The sequence below is a fragment of the Jaculus jaculus genome, chromosome 9, assembly GCF_020740685.1.
Source record: "Jaculus jaculus isolate mJacJac1 chromosome 9, mJacJac1.mat.Y.cur, whole genome shotgun sequence".
Taxonomy (NCBI): Eukaryota; Metazoa; Chordata; class Mammalia; order Rodentia; family Dipodidae; genus Jaculus; species Jaculus jaculus.
In genome coordinates, this window is record NC_059110.1 from 28,514,267 (window position 1) to 28,525,258 (window position 10,992).

Sequence of the window (10,992 nt, forward strand, 5' to 3'; positions counted from 1 at the left end):
TTTATTTTATTTATTTGAGAGAAAGAAAAAGAGCTGGAGGGAGGGGGAGAGAATGAGCACACCAGGGCCTTCAGCCACTGTAAACGAACTCCAAAACATGTGTCATCCTGGGCATCTGGTTAACGTGGGTCCTGGGGAATCAAACCTGGGTCCTTTGGCTTTTCAAGCAAGCACCTTAACCGCTAAGCCATTTCTCCAACCCCAGTTCTTGACTCTTAACCACACGGTACTGAGTTTCCTATCCCTAGAGGAATCAAGCATAGGCTGGTTTCTGCTGATGCTTCTGCAGGGCAGATTTCTGCATGAGGCTTAGTATTGGAATACATGGTCTCTAAGTTAATCCCTTCCACCTCTATATATTTGTCCAATATAAAATATAAAGCACAACATTATCTGGAATGATCTTATTTCTTCTTTTCCTCCATTTTCTCCCAAGCAATTCACTAACTTGCAACTCATTCTGTTTCCCATAAATACCCATAAATGTGTTCTTGCCACACAGTTATTAGGAGCCAAGTAATGCTTTTCCTGGCAAGTGGTACTTCAGAGTTGAGAAGTTTCCTCTTATGAATATTGCACTGGATTGGCAGCTCTAAGTTCTTCTCTTGACAAGAAATTAGTTTGAATCTAGATACCTTCTCTTCCCCACCCTTTTGCATTACTTATTATACATCAACAAGTTCCTTTCATTTATCTTTTTCCTTAAAGAAGTTCTTGGGTTATCACAAAGGAAAAGACTGGGCTGAAGAGACAGCTCAGCACTTAAGTGTTCTTCCTGTGAAAGCATAAGGGTTTGAGGGGGCAAATACCATCTTTAGCAGCAGCAATCAGTTTACATTGATGGAGACAGGTTGGGACCACGAGCAGACCCGTGGTCCAAAAGAAATCTGGTCCAGCAAATTTATCTTAAATAAAGGATCAAACAAAGGTACAGGAACATGAATCTCAGCCATTCATTCCTGTACTTACAATGAAGATTTAAAATAACTTCAATCTCCAACCAAAATTTCAATGCATCTGTACAAGGCAAAATTAGGCCATCATTAGAACTAAGAAAAATATTTACCATTTACAGTACACTAAATAGGAACATGTTCAAAAGCATTACAGTGTGTCACATTTTTCTAAACATGTATGAACATTTTTATATACACATATAAACGCATGTGTTTTTCTAATTGCCTGTTTTCATTTTTTACCATGGATATATATCACTTGTGACATTTGAAAAGTATTTTAAAAGAGAAGAATGAAAATTCTACTATGATACCACCCTCAGGAACAGAGAGACCTTTGAGCTAGTGAGCCTTTAAGGACCAAAGGCTCATAGAAAAAATGATTAATTTTGAGCCAGGCATGGTGGCGCACGCCTTTAATCCCAGCACTTGGGAGGCAGAGGTAGGAGGATCACAGTGAGTTCGAGGCCACCCTGAGACTATATAGTGAATTCTAGGTCAGCCTGGGCCAGAGTGAGACCCTACCTCGAAAAACCAAAACAAAAAAAAAAAAAAAAAAAAGAAAGAAGAAAAAATGATTAAGGTGGAATGGCAAGAATCAGATGAATAGTATCTTTCCAACAATATCACAAAGACAGACAACACAATGTAATGCTCACATGGGATCATTCAAAAGTACATTAGAAACCAGGCATTGTGGTACACACCTTTAATCCTGGCACTTAGTAGGCAAAGGTAAGATTACAATGAGTTCAAGGCCAACCTGAGACTACATTGTGAATTTCAGATTAACCTAGGTGAGAGTGAAAACTTACCTTGAAAAAAAAAAAGAAAGAAAAAATATGTCGGAAAAAAAAACAATACTTGATGTGTCATACCATATTCTAGCAATGTGTTATGTAGGCATTCATCTCCCTAAATAAGTTTCTATATAATTAAGCTGTGTCGTTTAGCTTGATTTAGGAACATTAAAATTAAGAAAATCTACACATACAAAAAAAATGAAAAATAAGACTGCATCTGACTTAACTCTGTATTTGGATACCAATGATCCTAACAGTATTAACTGTAAAGTTATCCTTTTCATAGAGTTTGATGGAGTACTGTACTTTAAAATCAGAATGTATTCCTTTCAGTAATCAATGCTACATTATGTAGACTTCAATACTTTGTTTCAATTATCAGTTTTCTATTAAAAAGTAATTATCTAGGGCTGGGGAGATGGCTTAGCAGTTAAGTGCTTGCCGGTGAAGCCTAAGGACCCCAGTTCAAGGCTCAATTCCCCAGGACCCATGTTAGCCAAATGCACAAGGGGGTGCATGCATCTGGAGTTCATTTGCAGTGGCTGGAGGCCCTGGCACCATTCTCTCTCTTCCTCTCTCTCGCTCTCACTCTCAAATAAATAAATAAAGATAAAACAAAAAAAAATGAAATATTTAAAAATTTTAAAAAAGAAAGAAAATAGTACTTTTAGAAGTACAGGCACTAAGGCAGGTGAATCCAGCTGGAGATCAACCATCCTGTAAGGTGTCTATATAGCTCAGCTCAACAAACAACCGTCTACTATTGTCACTAAGAGCAACACTAGGTCTTCTTTCAGGCTCGGAGAAGGAATGGATTCATCAACCCAGGGAAGCCTCCCACTTTAATAGTAATTGTTTAAAAGAACCCAAGGATAGGGGATACAGTTCAGCAGTGGAGTGCTTGCCTAGTATTCATGAGCCCTCTGTTGGAGTCCCATCATTGTCAAGCTAATGAAACAGACTAAGCTCTATAGCTGTAAGTGGGGTGAGCTTTCTTATCGCTTAATAATGCTAGGTCTAAGAACAGAGGCTTAGGGCTGAAGAGATGGCTCAATGACTAGGGTGCTTGCCTGAAAAGCTAAGGACTGGAGTTAGATTCCCAGTACCCATATAAAGCCAGATGCACAACATGGCACATGTGCCTAGAGTTCGTTTGCAACGGATAGAAGCCCTGGGATAACCATTCTCTCTCCCTTTCTCTCATAAATAGTTAAATAAAATATTTTTTTAATTTTTTTTTTAAAAAAAAGAACAGAGGCTTAATGGTTTGAATAGAACATGATACATAAATATATGATTTTACAAGCAAGTGTCTTAACCTGTTAAACACCATTTGAAGCTATTGGGCATCATATAAAACAAAATTATTAAGGATTCAAAGTTGGCAAGGGAGCAGAGCCTGATAGCACATTCTTCTAATCTCTGTTCTCTGGAGGCCAAGGCAGGAAGATGGGTAGTTTCAGGCCAGCTGAAAAAAATATACATATATAGTTTGCAGGGATTTTACAAAGACCTGATGGAAGAGTGAGCAGAAATATCTATGGGATATATCGGTATTTCTAACCAAAGCACAGAAAACAGAGCCCCGGGATTAAACTTTGGGGGCCAGGGCAGGGTTGCAGCTCAGCAACGGAGGCATGTTCAGTGTCCTAGGTTATGTCCCCAGTACCAAACAGTAAATAAATTTTGGGAATCTTCCCCCACCAAAATTCCAGAAAACCTGTGAATTTATGGTAAAGCACACAAAACTCAGCCTCTCTCTCAAAGAAGATTCCGTGTTTTAGTTTGTTCCTTGCCTGCAACTGTGGAGTGCCCGGGAAAGACCTGGCAACCCGGGCAAATGGGCTTCCCTCTGTCTGCTTGGGTAGCTCTGCCCTCTCATGCAGAACCTCAGCAGGCTTGGAGCTAGAGACACTGTTGAGAGGATGGGGACAGAATCGTGGCTGCCTGCCACCGTCTCTGCAGATGTGCTTATGGGAGGTGGGTGGTTAAATGCAAGGAGGCAAGACAATTATGTCTTCCTTGAACTGGAGCAGGAAAAGCCACAGGCTTTTATATCCAAAAATGGCTCAATCTGATCCCACAGTCTTCCCAGAAATGTCTGTCATGTTTTCATCACCCTCCCCTGAAGGTAAGGAGCCATTCTTAATAGGTAGATTACAATATCAGTGTCCCCCATCTCCCTTGGAAATAGAACTACTGCCCACCTTTCTCCTGCTGCACCCATTACCAATTTTCAGGCCACTGGGTCAGTGTCAACCTTGACCAAATCCTTCCACAGTCATCACGGACCCTTACTGGAGACAAGTTTCCAGCCTTTGCATAGCCCTCCCTCTGCTTCTGGGATCCTTAGAGGCCTCCCACACCCAAGCTGAATGCTTCCAGAATGGTCTCTCTACAAAGGTTGGCTCAAGTGGAAATAGCTCATCTCAGGCTTGCAGAAAATGATAAGTGTTTCTGAAAGATTCACAAGAGGGAAAAATAAGCATGACTCATCTGGCCCAAGAACTGAAGTCAGGAATAAGAGCCCACTGCCCAGCCTCTGCTGATGGAATGACAACCCGCGACTTAACCTGGAAGCTCTCAAGATGCCTGTGTTACCCTGGGCTCACGGCATAGGTGAGCTCCCTCCACATTCCTCTTGAGCCAGGCAGCTGATGTCTGTAGAAGTTGAAAAAAAAATTTCTGGGAACCTGAAGAGATGGAAAAACTACTGTCAGGTTCTCAAGAGTTCTTAGCTCCTAAGACATCATGGACCTTTCAATTCTCTGCAGAGAAACAATTTGGAAGAAAAATATGGCCGGGTATGATGGTACACACCTGCCATCCCAGGAGGTGGTGGCAGGAAGATTAGGAGTTCAAGATCATCCTTGGCTACATAGCAAGTTCCAGGCAGGTCTGGGATACATGAGACCCTGAAGAGAAAGAGACAGGGTTGGAGATATATGTTTGGAACCTACTACTCCTGGCCCAAGGACAAAAGGGTATCTATACATCTCCTCAGTCTTATTTTACCTGCAAAGGGAAGGAGACAAGGAAAGGTCAAGATTACTTTAACTGGTTTCTAGAAATCAAATTAATACTATTATCATTAAGCATCCACTGGGGACATAGGATAAATGATGTGTTACCTGCCGTTAAGGAACTTCCAAAGCTCTGTCTGTATGCCAGCCATTTGGACTGAGCTATTTCCTTCTCTGGCATAGAAAATTGCTTCTAAGTGGAGTTTGCACTCATCTGACCTTTTGATAGGATTCCTAAGTCTTCATTTCTAGTATCAACTGTATAAAAGTTATGCCCTCCAGAGAGAAAGGAGATTCAACATTTTTTATACCAAAGTCATGGACTCTTTCTGCTCCTTCCTATCCAGTTACCCTCCTTGGACTGGGAATTCTATCCTAAGACATTGTCTGTCTTTCATTCTTCATTTCCACAGCCACTGTGCTCAATGGCGTACCTGAAATGCATTTTATCGCATTGCTCTGATGTAAGCCTTGCTGAGCGCTCATTCTCCATCCACATTACAGCGTTTGTTTATGCTGGCTTATAACTCTCAAGTGTAGTCACCAAGTTTTAATCTCTGTTCCCTGGGCATCCAACTCTGTGACTGGCTAGTGGCAGGCCCCTTAACTCAGGATTACTAGAAGTCTGTAAGGGTGGTAAATTGGTACAAGTGTGCATTGGGTGTCTCCAAACTACTGTGATGTTTTTTCCTCCTTGAAGGTTATCAATAATAACTTAATATTACAAAAGTATCCTAGTGCTAAATAAACTGTTAGTTTCTCCTGCCATTGAACTTATTTGGACAGAATATAAAGCAAGGGTGAGGACTCTGACAGAATCCCTCATCTATAATTAAAGCATGTGAGCTTCATTCAGGGCACTTATTTTCTGCAAAACTACCTCAATACCTCAGGAAGTATCCTTCTAGGGTGTTGTCTCAGATGCAATTGTCATTGACTTCCAAGTCACTAAAATGTTGCAGTATTCAATTTTGTGGCGAACAGTGACTTTAATGTATGTTTAGTTTGATGGGACTCTTTCAAGTTGGCACATTGACACAAGAAAAGGTCTTGGTTTTCCTTTTATGATAAATATTTGAATCTTACAAAAAAATATGTTCTTAATATTGCTCTCACTGGATAAGACAAGACAAGATGACAAAGGTCTACGTTAAGGAACTAGGGTTGTAGTTCAGTGGTGGAACTGTCTCCAGCATGTGTGAAGCCCTGGGTTCAACCCACAGCAACACACATTCTCTCTCACTCACTCGCTTGTTCACTCACTCGCTTGCTCACTCGCTCGCTCACTCACTCACTCACTCACTAAAATGGTTTTAAATACTATAAATTAAAAATTAGTATGCAGGGCTGGAGAGATGGCTTAGCAACTAAGGCACTTGCCTGTAAAGTCTAAGGGCCCATATTTGATCTCTCTCCAGATCCCACATAAGCCAGATGCACAAAGGTGAGGCAAGTGCAAGTTTGCACATGCCCACTAGGTGGCACAAGTGTCTGATGTTCAAATACAGTGGCTGAGGCCCTGGCATGCCAATTCTCTCTCCTCTCCCTATCTCTGTCTGTCACTCTCTCCCTCTCTAAAATAAAAGAATAAATATTAAATTTAAAAAACTGAGTATACATGTGGATAGTCTGTTGAATCTCCATGCAATCCCATTGATAATGGGTTCCTTGTCAATAAAGAGCTAATCAAGATATTCCTGAAATAGTTCTCCACGTGCAGTATTGATTTCTCTTTCTTTTGCATCTGAGTTTGGTTATTTGCTGAACACTGTTGTAAGAAGAAATTGAGGGCTGGAGAGATGGTTCAGCAGTTAAGACACTTGCCTGAAGAGCCTAATGACTTGGGTTCAATTCTCCAGTACCCACTTAAGCCAGATGCACAATGTGGCACATTGTTCTAGAATTCATCTGTAGTGACTAGAAGCCCTGGTGTGCTTGCTCTCTCTCTCTCTCTCTCTCTCTCTCTCTCTCTCCCCTTGAAAATAAATAAATAATATTTTTTTTGTTTTGTTTTTCAAGGTAGGGTCTCTGTATAGCCCAGGCTGACCTGGTATTCACCAAGTAATCCAAGGCTGGCCTTGAACTCAACAGTGATCCTCCTACTTCTGCCTCCTCCCAAGTGCTGGGACTAAAGGCTTGTGCCACCATGCCTGCCTATGAAATTTTTTGAATGAGTTAATCTGTGAATTGAATACATGCTATCTTCTTTGTACATGTTGCAATCAACTTATTAGGAGCATAAACCTGGCCTGCACCACCCCCTTTGAAAATGCCTTCCACTGGAGCCCCAGCAAATGGAGACCTGAACAGCCAAAACAGCGATGTGGCACCAGCTCATTGGAACAGATGGGCACCTGACACACTTCATCAACAAATCTGTGGGCTGGGCTATGTGCCAATTGCATTCTTTTTCCCACACATCCAAAGGTAGGGCATTGTAGAGACAGGATGGAAACAGCTTATGGAGAGAGAGGAAGCTGAGAGCAGGAGAGAGAAAAACCACTGAGAGTCTGGAGGGGAGACACGGAATGAACTCAGTTCAGCATGACCCACGGTAATATTCGCAGGACCTCATGCAGAATGAAGATATGGAAAATTATTCAAAAATCAAGGGGGAAATGTTACTAAAGCTACTAAGATACAAAAATCTTTCCTTAAAATATTTCACAGGGGCTGGAGAGATGGCTTAGCGGTTAAGCGCTTGCCTGTGAAGCCTAAGGACCCCGGTTCGAGGCTCGGTTCCCCAGGTCCCACGTTAGCCAGATGCACAAGGGGGCGCACGCGTCTGGAGTTCGTTTGCAGAGGCTGGAAGCCCTGGCGCGCCCATTCTCTCTCTCTCCCTCTATCTGTCTTTCTCTTTGTGTCTGTCGCTCTCAAATAAATAAAAAAAAAATAAATAAAAATAAAAATAAAAAAAATATTTCACAGGAGCCTGGAAACAATATATCTTGGTGGTGGAGCACTTGCCTAGCATGGGCAAGGCCTTGAGTTCAATCCCTAGCACTACGGAAGAAGAAAAAGAAAACTGTTTCTAACATGTAATAAGGGACTGACTGTATTAGCTAGCCTGAGCTGCTGTAACAAAAGACCATAGACTAAGTGGCGTGACCAGCAGACATCTATTTTCTAGTCCTGGAGGCTAGAGATTCAAGATCAAGATGCCCTCCCACTGTGGCTCATGGCCTGTCTTCTGGGTATTTGCTGAGAGAAAATGCTAGTGTCTCTCAATTTCTCAAAAGAACATTAAGTCCTGTTGGATTAGGACCTCACACTTATTCTTTCCTTTAACCTTAATTATCTCATTGAAGGCCGTATCTCCAAATGCCATCACATTGGGAGTTAGGGACCCAATATGATTGTGTTGGCTCATAACTAGGGATAATAGTGGTACATAATTTAATATAAAAATATTTTAATTTTTTTTAAATATTTTTTTTAATTTTTTTTATTTATTTATTTGAGAGCGACAGACACAGAGAGAAAGACAGATAGAGGGAGAGAGAGAGAATGGGCGCGCCAGGGCTTCCAGCCTCTGCAAACGAACTCCAGACGCGTGCGCCCCCTTGTGCATCTGGCTAACGTGGGACCTGGGGAACCGAGCCTCGAACCGGGGTCGTTAGGCTTCACAGGCAAGTGCTTAACCGCTAAGCCATCTCTCCAGCCCAATATTTTAATTTTTAAGTATATTTATTTAAGTATATATTTATATATACTTAAAATTAAAATATTTTGCTATCATAATCCATAATAAAGAATATGAGAGGTCTGGAGAGATGACTTAATGGTTAAGGTGCTTTCCTGCAAAGCCTAAGGAAGCAGATTTGATTCCCCAGTACCCACATAAGACAGATGTACAAGGTGGCACATATGTCGGAGTTCATGTGCAGTGGCTAGAGGCCCTGAAGCACCCATTCTCCTCACCCCCACTCTTCATATCTATCTGCCTGTTTCTTTCTCTCTCTCTTTCAAACAAATAACTTTTTAAAAAATTTTAATTAAAAAAATTTAAAAGAATGCATGCTCATCAGATTTTTCTAGCCCATTTCTGCAGCTTTCTATACCAAGTCATCAAAAACTATGTTTTTGGCAACTTTACACTTAATAAGTACAATTAAAAGTGATGTGACTTACTCTTGGAAAATACATTGTTGCAAGCAATTTTTGGTAATTTTTAATTGTAAGGAAGACATTTTTGCTGGAGTTGCTAAGAGTGTTTTATGGACTGTGACAATGTTGGGTAAATTTCCGATAAATTATTTGAAATGTAACTATGAGCACATCTGGGGCTGATGATTTTTACAGAATAAGTTTTCTAAAGCATTCAACTCATCATACAAACCAGTTTCATGTGAGCCTGAACTTGATTTCAAATGGACATTTGTATTTTGTTTCCTTTAATTTTCCTGTAGTTGTAGAGACTGTGCAAAAGAAAAAAAAAAAAAAAAACTGACTTCATAGTTTATGTGCAATTCAAATACCTGTATATGAATTATACTGTAACATCAGTTGCAAGCAAAAATTTCATTTCAAACTTCCTGCTTTGTTAATAATTAATTCACATGATTCTTTATATGAAAATAGTCCTTTTTTCCTTTAAATAAGATGGTCTTTAAATTTTAATTTTGATTTCCGAGTCTGTGAATATTTGTTTTTTTCTATGTCATGTTTTCAAAAACCAGAAATTTTAAAGTCCAAAGAATTTTAATAAGTCTGAAAAGATTTAGTATAGCCGTGGTATGGACATTTCTAGTTTCTAACAATTTTCTGGCAAAGTCTTACTAACTAAAAACCAACAATTCCCAGCCAAAGAGTGGAGGTTTGTGCAGATGCCTCAGGGACAGGCTGGAGAACTTGTCCCTTGGGCAGGATCATACTTTTTGTATTTGTATATCAAAGACTCTAAGAAATACTGGCATAATAAGGTTAACAAATTTGATATCAAGGTATAAAAAGAAAACATGGCTTTAAGAGATCATTCATCACTGATTCAACTGCTCCTCAACTATCTTAGAGAGCATTCCTGGTACACTCCCAACTAAACTTTAAGCAGGGTGTGTATCAACGATATAATTATGACTTCCTTCCACTAGCCCTCATTGTCTTTATTTTATTTTATTTTATTTTATTTTATTTTATTTTATTTTATTTTATTTTTTTGAGGCAAGTCCAACAGACTGGCCTTTTTTTTTTTACATGAGAGAGAAAGAGAATTGGTGGGCCAGGGCCTTTACCCACTGCAATCAAACTCCAGACACGTGCGCCCCCTTGTGTGCATGTGTGACCTTGCACACTTATGTCTCTGTGCATCTGGCTTATGTGGGACCTGGAGAGCAGACCATGAGTCCTTAGACTTCACAGGCAAGTGCCTTAACTGCTAAGCCATCTCTCCAGCTCTTGCTCCTTTTTATCACACTCTGAAAATCACCAACAGTGCTTTTGAAGAAGCTGTAACTATATGGGAAACTTTTCTTTATAAAATGCAAACTAAATCTATTTTTTTTAATTTTTTTAATTTTTTGGTTTATTTATTTAAGAGCAACAGACAGAGAGTAAAAGAGGCAGAGAAGAGAGAGGAGAGTGGGCGCGCCAGGGCTTCAGCCACTGCAGACGAACTCCAGACGCGTGCGCCCCCTTGTGCATCTGGCTAACGTGGGTCCTGGGGAATTGAGCCTTGAACTAGGGTCCTTAGGCTTCACAGGCAAGTGCTTAATCGCTAAGCCACCTCTCCAGTGCCCAATCTATTTCTTTTGAAAAGAAATATGGGAGCTAGAACTGGTAGAGCAGGTCTATGGTCCCAGTCCAGCTCCTCAGCAGTGTGAGGCAAGAAATTACTTGTTGAAAGCCATCCTGGGCCACAGAGTGAGTTCAAGATAAGCCTGAAGCTCTTAGTGAGACTTGGTCTCAAAATAAAAGTAAAGTAAGAGCTGAAGAGATGGCTTATCAGTTAAGGCACTTGCTGTGAAGTCTAAGGACCCAGGTTTGATTTCCCAGAGCCCACATAAGCCAGATGTACATGCGTCTGGAGTTCATTTGCAGTGTCTAAAGGCCCTGGTGTGCCCATTCTCTCCCTCACTCTCTCTCTCTCTCTCTCTCTCTCTCTGTCTCTCAACTAACTAACTAAAACTAAAAAGGTAAAACAAATAAGGTCTGGGGCTATAGTAGTTCAGTGCCAGAATATTTGCTTTGCATGTTCAAGATCCTGGATTCAAC